Source organism: Numenius arquata, chromosome 8 (genome assembly GCF_964106895.1).
Source record: "Numenius arquata chromosome 8, bNumArq3.hap1.1, whole genome shotgun sequence".
Lineage (NCBI taxonomy): Eukaryota > Metazoa > Chordata > Aves > Charadriiformes > Scolopacidae > Numenius > Numenius arquata.
Window position 1 is genome coordinate 10076568 of NC_133583.1, and position 12593 is coordinate 10089160.

Sequence of the window (12593 nt, forward strand, 5' to 3'; positions counted from 1 at the left end):
CTTACTTACAGCACAGTTTATAATAGACTTTGCCTTCATTCATTAGCTGCTCTTGTTTAGTACAATATTTGCTTCTTTATCACACACACCTTTAAGCAAAGCTGCAGGGGAAAGCAATTAAATGCAATCGAAGCAGTGCCTTCTAAAGAAAGATATACAGGATGATCCCTCTGCTAACATAGCTGAAGGCCACGATTCTAATTTATAACCAAACAAATACCCATATGTATGACATTACAAGCTCTGAACCATGATGTGCAGGTAATGAAACCGTACAAGCCTTATTTATGCTACGAAACAAGCTGTTACTTTTATTGCAACTAGATAAACTCTTTCTCTGTTGCCGTTTGCAGGTGCAGCTCACGGGGAGTCGGGCAAAGGCAGCACAGCGGCAGGTCAGGGCTGCCGACTGAAGTGTGCTCTTGGTTTTTAAGACCTCATCCTCACGGGAGATATTAAATTGTCCTAAATGCTTATAACCAAGCAGGGCAAACTGGTTTGAAAACGTTTTATGAACAAAACATAGCCTTACAATACATGTTTTTAACTTTCTTTTGCTCCACTTGGCCCACTGGTAAACTGTGAAAGAAAATGTTCAGTCTCCTTGGTAAAGCACTTTGGGTTCAGGGGATGCCAGGTGCTAAGTACTGCAATATTAACAAGCAGTTGCATTACTATAAATTCATTGTCATTAATAACCACAAAAATTATTATTATGAAAAAAGCAGTATTAGAACTTTGAATTCTCACTACTCACCTGGAGTACTGTGTGCAGGTCTGGAGCCCTCAATATAGAAAGGACATGGACCTGATGGAGCGGGTCCAGAGGAGGGCCACCAAAATGATCAGGGGGCTGGAGCACCTCTCCTATGAGGACAGACTGAGGGAGCTGGGGTTGTTTAGCTTGGAGAAAAGGAGGCTCCGGGGAGACCTCATAGCGGCCTTCCAGTACCTGAGGGGGGCCTACAGAAAGGCTGGGGAGGGTCTGTTTACAAAGGCCTGCAGCGACAGGACGAGGGGCAATGGTTTTAAGCTGGAGAAGGGGAGATTTAGATTGGATATTAGGAAAAAAATCTTTACCATGAGGGTGGTGGAACACTGGAACAGGTTGCCCAGGGAGGTGGTTGAGGCCCCTTCCCTTGAGATATTCAAGGTGAAGCTCGACAAGGCCCTGGGCAACCTGGTCTAGTTGGGGGTGTCCCTGCTGACTGCGGGGAGGTCGGACTAGATGACCTTTGGAGGTCCCTTCCGGCCTGGACCAATCTATGAATCTATGAATCTATGAATTTGGTGAGCCTGTCCTGCTGCAATGTCTCCTGACTATAGCTACCAAAAGGCATGGAATGTTCCCCAGAAGGCCACCCCAGTTACTAAATTAGAGAGCATATAGAAAGATTTTTGTCTCTGCATTGTAACCACAAAACACATGACTAGAGGAACACAAGAAAAGTGTCAGTGCAGTAGGGTTTCCTTGGCTGCTCAGGAATGCCACCAGCTGCGTGTCGGAACGGCCCTGAGGTGGCAGGCGGCTCCCTGTGCGCTGCGTTGGGCTCTGCAAGGAATAACTTCATGCTCTTTTTGCAAGTCTTCAGCCAGAACCTCCTGCTCCCCCACAGCAGCTAAGAACGTCATCTTGCATTACTGCCCTTCAGTTTCAGCTCCATACCTTCTCATTACACCCTCGTCCATCCCTATTTCTATGGCTGGCTCTTTAATGAGAATTAAACCTACTAATACTTTTCTGATGTTAACTTTAATTTCAGTTTCTGCAGAACAGGTGCCATGAGGAATTAATGCTATTGCATTTAGCAATTCAATTAATAAAAGAATATTAAAATTACAGTAGTAATGAGTAAAAAACTATTGAAACCTTTAGCAGTGTCAGAACTCCTGAATTTCAGTAAAAATATGCAACCCTAATGAATTAATATTAACCCTGGAGCCTGAGAACGAAATTTGAATTCTTTGCCATCCAATCACAACTCTGCTCTTGGCCTAACCAGTTATTAATAATTTCTCTGCTGGTGATGAGGGCTATTTTGTAATTTTATTTCATCAATTTCTAGTAGAGAAAAGAGGACATGTAGTTTGATTCCATTTCTCATCTGTAAAGACATGGGTAAATTATCTGTGGATGCAGAATTTGAGCTTATGACACCTAAATAAATCATTTCCTTCTGTAGAAGCGATACTAAACAAAAGTCAAACTCTCATGGATCTTCACCTCACATTCACCACACTGGACCATACAATTGGCATCCAGAATCTGAATGTAAAATAGGTATTTTTTTAGCAATCTAGGGAGCAACAAAGCATATGTCACAGTTACCTGTCAGCATATGTGGACAGTTTGAATAAAGTTCCAGAGGTATCAGCTGCTCTACTCTTCTTCTCCATGACAGCCAGGTAGACCCCACAACTCTGCAGCTGTATCACATGTCAATTTTCCAACATGCCAAAATACAAAATTTTTGCTATGAGAATTGTCCTGCTCCTGGCATGAGGTGATGTGACTTCCTGATAGACCCGCATGTACTCACTTCAGCTTTCCGTATTTCAGGGGGGAAGGTTTGGATAGCTTGAGGATCAGTTGGGACACAATGGAGCAGCCAGGAAGATGGCTCATAAAGCAATCTGCAAGTCACCACACACCTAAGAAAACAGGAGAAACTGTGTTGGATTTCTCAAAGATTAGAATTTTAGGAGACAAAGTTTTTTGCAAACCATTACAGACAACTCAATCTGCAAAAATACTGACTGACAGAAACAATCCTTTATACAGTTTATGTCAACTACTGTTTTCAAATATGGGTCGGTAGATGCGCATGCTTTGGTGAGAGCGAAAAAGAGTGACAATGGTGAACACACCTTGCTAAGAGGGCAATTTAAGACAGTAAAACATTCTGGAATTGCTGATATCTAAGGTAGGAGTGAATGCTGCAGCATGTGATTCCATATTGTCACAGAGCCTTCACTGAACTTAGCAGCTGCACATGAATGGATTACAGGATCTGATTAATTCACGTATTCACTTTAAGATTTTTAAAAATATAGGTAAAAATACATTGAGTAAATATGCCAAAATACAATCTATTACGAAGTCCTAGCAGTGGTAAGTGCAAGTGGTGGGAAGTGTGTTTTGGAATATTTCTCCACATTCTCACACTTCTTTAGTCTATGTGTGACAAAAATATCTATTTGGCATAAAATCAAATTAATAGAAAACAACTAAGATTTACAAAAATACTTCCCATTCAAGCTCTACATTTCCAGAGTGCAGGAAAAGTTTCATATGCAATCATCTAGACTCTTTTCAGTGAGAAATTTCCCATTGATAGTCATGGAAGCAAGACTGGATCCTGAATTATACAGAACATTTGCATTACTTCATTTTAGTAATTGTGCAAAGTTCATCTGTTTGGCTCAGTGCCGACAAACAGCCATGAGAATGTGGTGACCAAACAGAACTGATGCCAGGGAGGACTGGCACATCATACATGATTAACATTACTGTAATACTTAGCCAGCAAAACTGCCAGTTACTTCAGACTCCTTCCTCTTCTCCTCAAAAGGAAAAAAATCTTCTTAAATACTCAGGAAGGGAAAAGAGGCTGGTAAGCCAAGCCATGTGAATAAAAGATCATAGAATCATAGAATCATAGAATCATCTAGGTTGGAAGAGACCCTTGGGATCATCAAGTCCAACCATCTACCCTACACTACAAAGTTCTCCCCTATAGCATATCCCCCAACACCACATCTAAACGGCTCTTAAACACATCCAGGGATGGTGACTCAACCCCCTCCCTGGGCAGCCTATTCCAATGCCCGACCACTCCTTCTGTGAAAAATTCTTTCCTAATGTTCAGTCTAAACCTACCCTGTTGGAGCTTGAAGCCATTCCCTCTCGTTCTGTCATTAGTTACCTGTGAGAAGAGACCAGCACCAACCTCTCTACAGTGTCCTTTCAAGTAGTTGTAGAGAGTGATGAGGTCTCCCCTCAGCCTCCTCTTCCTCATACTAAACAGTCCCAGCTCCTTCAGCCGCTCTTCATATGATTTGTTTTCCAGGCCCTTCACCAGCTTCGTTGCCCTCCTCTGCACTCGCTCCAGCACCTCGATATCTCTCTTGTATTGAGGTGCCCAAAACTGGACACAATACTCGAGGTGTGGCCTCACCAGTGCTGAGTACAGGGGGACAATCACCTCCCTACTTCTGCTGGTAACCAGATCTCTGGAACCAGATTTTTAGCTACATAAAACAGCTGTCACGTATCAAAGTCAAGATGTGTTGAGGCAAGAACCACCCAAAGGGATAGTGTTTTAAGCACTGAAGAATGAAAGGTCCACAGAGAACTGCATGCGCAGTGTGTGTAATGGCATTTCTGAGCTGGGGGAACTGGATTCATGCACTTGTAATTTGTCAGTCTAAAATGTGAGCAGTGCTTTGTCCTCCATCAGAAGCAATATACTTTCACAGGCCTTATCTTCTGTAAATATCTTGGACCTTCAGTGAGATTTCCAGGACACAATTTCCCTCAAAACTGTTCAGTACTTCACCTATGCATCACCCAGGAATTAGTTTTGTTAAGCAGCTTTACGATGACTGGTGTCATGACCTGACTCCAATGAAATTAATACTATAGCCCTTTTTAACTTAGTCCAACAAAACTCTACTCATCCCAACATGGACTCATGTATCATTTTAATATATACATTTCTGCTAGTATAATTAATATTATTAATAGAAATTAAATGAGAACCCTACCATTTATTTTACACAGAACAGTGATAGAATAATTAAAGTCAGTGAACAGTAGATCTGTACAAAATATCTTTGAATATTAAATCTGATATAGGTCATATTTGTATGAAAAGTATATGACCAGAGAGAATTTGTTGATGTAAAAAAAATTTAGTCTCTTTTTGTTTCATTAAACATAAGTAATTTTTTATTTCCACATGCTTAAATACATATGTAGAACAGTTTATAAAATACCACATTGTTAAATGCCCCCAAGTGAAAATGACAATCTTTAACAACAGACATAAGTTTCATTTCCTTAATCTACCGATACACCTGCATGTCTCCACTCAGCCACTACCTTTTCTGCCAGGGACTAGTGTATATTTTTACTACCGTGACAGAGACCTCCAGCAGATCACTCCATCTCTGTGTCATTAGAAACATCAAAGTGTGATAAGAAGTATCTGTTCTGTACTGTATTTTATACCTACTCAATTCACAGACTGTTGAGTTCTTTTTCAGTTGTACCCACTTTTCCAGTGCCACCACATCACGTGTCTACAAAGACAAACTATTTTCATCTGGATTTTTTTTTCCTCATTTTTAAGGGACAACCATACCTTCACCACCTGTCCTTCCAGTTCCCACTCATCAGATAGACCCTTCCTTCCCCAAAAAAACAGCTGGGGGCCACCTCCTACTTCAATGCCAGGAAGGGCAGTAACAGTCTGTAGCCATGAGGAAAGATGAAGCTTCTTTACAGCACAGAATAATATCCTCAGCCACTTTCAAATTCAGTAAGCACAAGGAACAATGTGGAAAATGGCCGTTTATCCTAAATAAAAATTCAAATGTATCCAAGAAGTAAGAAATCACTGTTTATGCAGCTGGAGAAGTTCAAAGTGTTATTCTGTTCTGTCTGGCAGCAAGTCTCAAACTGGGCACTAAATTTTATTCAAAATCCATTTTCATTTCATGTTAATTCCTAAAATAATAATGGATTTATTTTAATGGGTTTTCAGATAAATTATCACACTCAAAGATTTACTGTATTTTCTGCATAAGGTAAAGGCTGAATTTTTCATTTAAACTCAAGTGCAGACCCTAACTATAAAATCACTACTGGTGCTTCCGGAAATCTCTATGGACAGATTTACTGGTGTGGAAAAACACATACTGTTACACCAAAATTAAAAGGGCCAAGACAATTTTGACATACTTGAAATAGATTTCTGCATAAACTGCATCCTTTTTGTAAGAGGTGGGGCTAGAACAGCCCTTTATCTTAAAGCTTTAGCTGAAAGAAAAGAAGATTAAGAAGTATGGTTCCTCTAAACCTAAAGGCAAGTGCAAATATCTAATAAGTGATATACCACAAGTACATGATAAGGAAGAGGGTTTCCTTGTCAAGTACTGTAGAAAATAATAGCTGTGTTTATATTAGGGACAGATACCTCTCAACAAACAAGGTAGCATTTGATAACATGAGTAGAAAACATTCATATGACAGATTAATTATTTTTGAAGCAACAGCAGTAATGAACTGATTAATACATAGAGCTCTCTACCTCTATGCTTCTGTAACGGTCACCTTAAGTAAATTTCATTTCCCCGAAAAGATTCAGACTTACTGAAAGGTCTTTATGTAGGTATAAATGTGTCAACAAAAGACAGGGAGGTAAGGGTTTGTAAGAGGTATTACTGCAATGCACACTGGATAATGAAATTTGCTGGTTAAATTAGCCAAAGAAAAAGTATAAAGGTCTAATGGGCTTAGTCTACCATTTGAAAAAGCACACATTTCCCGTTGTAGCAAAGATATGATGGATGCTTTCTACAATGGAGTATCACAACTAGCAAGGACAGAGATTAATTCAACTGTTTGCAAGTGAGATATTTTTACAAATAATTTTGGCTATGAGCATGAACTCTTCTCTTTGACAAACCAATCCCTATTACCATATTCACCAGTTGAAAAATAATAATCCACCTTTTGTCTGGATCATTGCAACTTGTCCACTTCAGGAATGCTCTATTGGATATTCACAGAGGATCACTGATCATTTAAATCCCAAGATATTGCTACTGTTCTGATCCCTAACTGGATTATTGAAATTAGAAAGCGACAAATAGCAAACAAACATGTCCATTCTGAACATTTGGAAGCTTTCAATTTGTAATGAAATTACTTATATTTTAAGATTTGCAATTAAAGTGAGGATTCACAGACTTCTGGGAGCTGTTCAGAGTGCACACATTGGGAATCTTGTCCCCAAAATTAATATAAATCAAACTCCAAGCTTCCACTTACCAAAATAACTTCAAATCAATCTTGTTAATAGTTGATCAGCCACACCAGCTAAACATTTGCAACCCAGTGCTACCTATTACACTGGAGAGCAGAGCTGCCTAAAAGTGGAAATCAATCAACATCTCTAGGATTTAAAGATGCAGAATGTTGGGGAAGCCATTTGACCAGCACTCACTTGTACACTTAGATTACATGACTAGTGGTTTATAAGGAATGATTCAAGTGTCAGAAATGTGTCATGTGTTATCATGGTATGCTATTTAATATGTATATCGCTTTTCTTACCTCAGAGTTCATTGCTTACAAAAAGGAAAAAAAAAAACCTAGTGTGATGTAGTGAAATAGTGATGGTATATTTATGCAAATGCATCCTTCCCATCAAAATTCTCAACAAACAAGACGAATTACTGTTCATTCTCAACTGGAGACAAATGATAAAATATCAGAATATTTTATAGTTATGCAATTACTTTCACCTGGAAGAACCCAATCTAAAGGGACGGTATGAAGTAGTAGAGGGCTCTGGGATGGGGTTTCTTTAAGTAAATACATCCCATATTTCTGTAGAGAATTACCTCACATTTCAGAGTTCTATATTAAAATAAAATAATGAAAAAAATTGTAAAACTTTACTGGTACATTAATAGACTTCATCTTCCAAATAGGTGCCAGATTTATATTTCTTCTTATGAAATGCAACAAGTCCTTTCTTCCTTCTGAGGTGAAAAGAATTAATGTTCATTTCTGGAAGTGTGAGAAATTATGCTTTATCTGTAAATATAATATCTTTACAGATTCTAGTATGAAATTAATACATCACCACTACCTAAAATGCATAATTCATGAACTGATACCCAGTCAGATGTAGCAGCCATGAAAACTGAGGCATCTGCAAATCATCAGCGTACATCTGGAAAACAAGTGATGTCAACAGTCCCGTAAGAGTGGAATATGTTTGGTTTTTTTAAAGTAAAAATTTTTCACTGCATCTACCTTTTACCTTTGCAATGTAAGATTTAAAAATTGAGGCAATACTTAGAAAATAAGCTATAAAATTTTTTTGAGAACAGCCAACAAAATCATTATAATGTATAAACAGGAAACAAATGAATTGTTACAGACTCTAGAAAACAAACAGCTATATACCATGAATGTAATTATGGCACTATCTCTTGGATAATAGTAGGGGCATATATCGATACAATGATGTAGCTTGTTAAGTGTTGCTGAGAGCAGAATTTGGGAAATCTACAGCGAGCAAATCAGGAGCTAGTGAGACACAATATAGGCAGACCCTCAGAAATTCACATTTACTTTGAGTCCTTCTTTGTTGTGAACCAGAGTGTGGAGGGCGAAGGGTCCTCCCCCTGCATGTTAGGGAGGTGATGGATCATAGACAGGGTCACGGAGGGCAGACTGCAGGGGTGGGAGAAGGGTGATCTGTTGGACAGATACAAAGCAGCAGCAGGAGCAGGAATATCAGTATTACACTTTCTTCTCAAGTTTTTCAGACTTCACCTGTATTGACAATTTCAAGGGTAGAGTATGGGGAACACTTCACATTTGCTGCCCGCTTAGATCCGTAGCTTCTTTTCTAAAACTGCTGAAGTACACTTTCTTTAGTATCACATAGGATGAGGATTACTGTGTTGCAGGCACCTGCTAGAAAGAAATTTGAGTAACGTTGCAACCACACGCCAAACATATTTATTTGAATCAGCCCCATGCATTTACAATACATCATTGTAAGAATTTTCATCCAATTATCTATTATTTTAATTATTGTTCTGTACCAGGAATACTTAATTATGCATTGTGAAGAATTATAAGTTTAAAACAGACGTTTTAAACAGAAAGGAACCTTGATTATATATCCTAGGGGCTGCTGATGCTAAGGAATGCTACTGTTCTAGACAAAGTGACAAAAACAAAAGATCCTTGCTGAATTCCACTTGTTGGTTAAGATTACCCAGTATTACAACCTTTCCTTCTTGTAAAGAAGTTTTACAGAACTTCATTCCAGCTATTAAAATATTTCTTCTGGTAGAATATTCAACTCATATTTTGTGAGTCATCTGCCCCAGCCCCTCCAAGTTTTTCTAATGATTTATTGCAAAACTTTCCTAATCCTCAGAGTACTGTTAAGGTCTCAAGATCTTGTTATTCGTGGCAAGTGCTTCACTCTGAGGATGAGACTGAATGATGGGCATCCACAACTCTAGGAGCTGGGAAGCTGACAGAAGAATTGGAGCTCGGCTTTGGGACCAACCCCAAAGGAGAACGTGTCTTGTACTGCAGGTCCTATTAGCTCCTCAGTGGCAAACTAACAGGGCTGAATCTGGAAAAGCTGTATCCAAAAACAGACTCAGTGTGGCACAAATACAACATGCAACATTATATTTTAAAATGCGGTCTGAAAGACTGACCTCTTCTGCACAGATGTGTGACCTTGATGTGAGGATGACTGAAATCATGGAACACATGAACACACCACAGAAGCAAATAAAGTAGCGTATAAATTTGTGGATTAGCTTAATTGTCAGTAATTTAAACAATGAAAGGCTAGATATCCTGAATATAATTTTATAAACAAAAAAAAAATAATCCAAAACAAGACAGAATCTGTACAACATATTTACTCGGAGAAGGAACCAAGTGGATTTGAGAAAGAGAATATAATAGGTGCTTAGTGTCTGAGGTAGTAGATATCACAGCCGCTGACTGAAAATGAGGGAACCAAAATGCCTTGCATCTGCCATGGCTCGAGTGCCACTGTGTAGGATCACAGCAGGAGAAGCAGGAAAAGCCAGTGCAAAATGCCTCTTGGCTTTGTAGCTCTTTACTGAGATCTCTCTCACGTCTCAGTTCAGTGCCAATGGCCTCATGTAACTGTTCAAAATACGGCCTGAAAGGCAATTGACTTTGTTGACTGACCCTCAGAGTATTCCCCCAAAGCATTCCTAGTCATCCTTAGGGGAAAACGCTGACATGATTTGCAACATCTTGCACAGAAGCCACAGGAGACAGAGGCCTCATTCTCCTCGCAATCACCTAAGGCTATATTCAGAAAAACCTTTCTCACGTCCATTGAGCCTGATCTCACTTTGCATGCCAGCTGCCGTTCACTATTCCAATGGCTTCAGGCAGCCCCAAAGCCTGTTAGGAAGGCACTGGCAAGTAGCCTCCCATGCAGGTTTTACATTACTACAGGAAACCGGACATTTCCAGTGCACCCTGAATGGGCTGCGGCCCCCAGCTATCAGCACAGCCTCTATAGACACCAGCAGACAAATCATGGGAGGTGAGCTTTCACTAGGAACTGCAGCAGAAGTTGGATGGCTTCAGGGTACTTGTGGCATAAAAGACAGCCTTTATGCCACCTTCACGTGCAGCCACAAATGAGGGGCTGGGTCTTTGCACGGGACTGAAACATAAAAAGAATGTTTTAAAAGGATACAAGAGCAAAGAAGCATTTTGTAGTGGCTTGTGCTGTTCTCCCCGCTGTGATCTCTGCACATTGGCATGTTGGCCTTGACAGATGGAAAGCATTCTTCGTTCCTTCACTCTCATTTTGCAGTGGTGGCAAGAAACACAAGAAACACTGTGAAAGTATTAATCAATTACTCTCAAATATCCAACTCCACCTCAGAGCAAACAGATGTCCCACAAACTTGTCGCTGCATGTGGTGGGATGTTTTTGCAAAGAAAGTTGTTTAGTTGCTTTTGCTTATATTAAAGAATTAGCAGTAGAAGCTGCATCTAAGGTTTGAGGAATCAGAAGGACTTAGTACATTTAGGTAAATATAATTTACCATGCATCTTTAATAACTTTAATAAAAAGATTTATATATGGTTCAATACTTTCCCATTTTTTTATATCTATCCAAGGTCAGGTGCTGATCAGGTCTTGGGGTCTTAATCCCAAGAAATGAAGTGAAAAAGATACAATAAATTGAACTGACATAAAACTTTATTCTTAGGAAAAAAGAAGACAGAACCTTGTGGGGTCTAGTCTCCTCCTCATTCAAGCTACCATGTTATAATAACTCCTTTACACAGTTTTGTCTTAAAAGCCATTAGAATTTTTTTTGCCCCCACATCTTTCATGGAAAAGCTGTTCCAGAATTTTTCCTCATCAACAACTAAAAATGTCCCTCTAGTTTCCAAATTTAATTGTATTCATGATTGCTTTATACTCATTTGTCCTTTTGCCAGCATTGCTCTTTAGCTTCAGCACTTCTTCTGCTTCCTCAGTCATTTCCCATATATGATCTTGCTTATTAGTCTCCAGATGCATGACCTGGCACCACATAGCAGTGAATTTCATTTGATTTCTACTCCTCCAGGCCCTAAGTTCATCCAGTTCTTCCTATCTGACAGGCTGCTCTTATTTAGAGTTCAGTCATCTGTATATTTTACAAGTACACATCTCTTTTTTGGGACAATGATATTAACAAAAATACCAAAAAAAGATTAGTCAGAAGATTAGTCCTTAAAAATTGTCCTGTAACCTCACCCTTCAACTAAAACTCTCCAGTGTCTCCTGCAGTTCTCAGACCTTCACATCATGCTTTACTCACTTTGCAACTTTCTTTCTGATGAGCATTATCTCTAATCTCCCTAAGAGTTGCCAAATCACATACACAACCGCAGTCCAGCTAGAGGAGTCCAATTGCATTTTGTTATATAGAAAATGAGTTATCTTATCAAAGATGTCCCCATGGATTTATCCTCAATGTATTCCATCAAATCAGTGCTGAGCAGTGGCCAAAAAGACAAGTTGCTGAAAGATTGTTTGCGAAAATGCCAGGTGCTATATTTTTCATCCAGCCCAGTTCACCTTCATTGCTCATAATCCAAACCTCTATTAGTGGCAAATATGACATCAGTGCCAATGTTTGCAACTGCCGAGCAAAACCAAATTCCATCATCACTTGGACCTGAGTAACCCTGTTTATCTCAGCAGCTACCCAGGGGCAGGGAACCTCTCCATCTTCCCTGTCTTTAGATTCACATTATATCAAGGTGCAGCATACTATGCAGCAGTCAGAAAACTACATCGTTAGCAGTAAGCTCTGAAAAGAACAAAAAGTTCAGTCAGGGAAGGGACAAGGTAAAAACACCATCTCTTTTCCCAGGTTCACAATGACATTCATGAAGAATTGAGCCAATAAACACAGAGTTTCATATTATTATGATGCAGGACTCCTGTGAACAGTTATCTCCTGAACTACCCAGGTTTGACTTATCTGAGGTACAATTGTTTCTTCGGGATATATCTTCTTGGGAAGAATTTGGAAATATGGAGGAAGGAGGTGATAATGAAATCTAGTATTACTGTATACAGTGATTGACATCTCAAATTCTATGCTGTGGCATAGTCCCTGAGCTGAGAAGATGCTCCATCTCTAAAATCACTCTGGTCTGTATCCCAAGCTTCTACACAAGCCAGGGGTAACACAACAGAAGTTGAAGAGACTGAAAATCTTCTCCTATTTTAGCAATTCCCTAAAGCCTATTTGTCTCCAGTTACCGT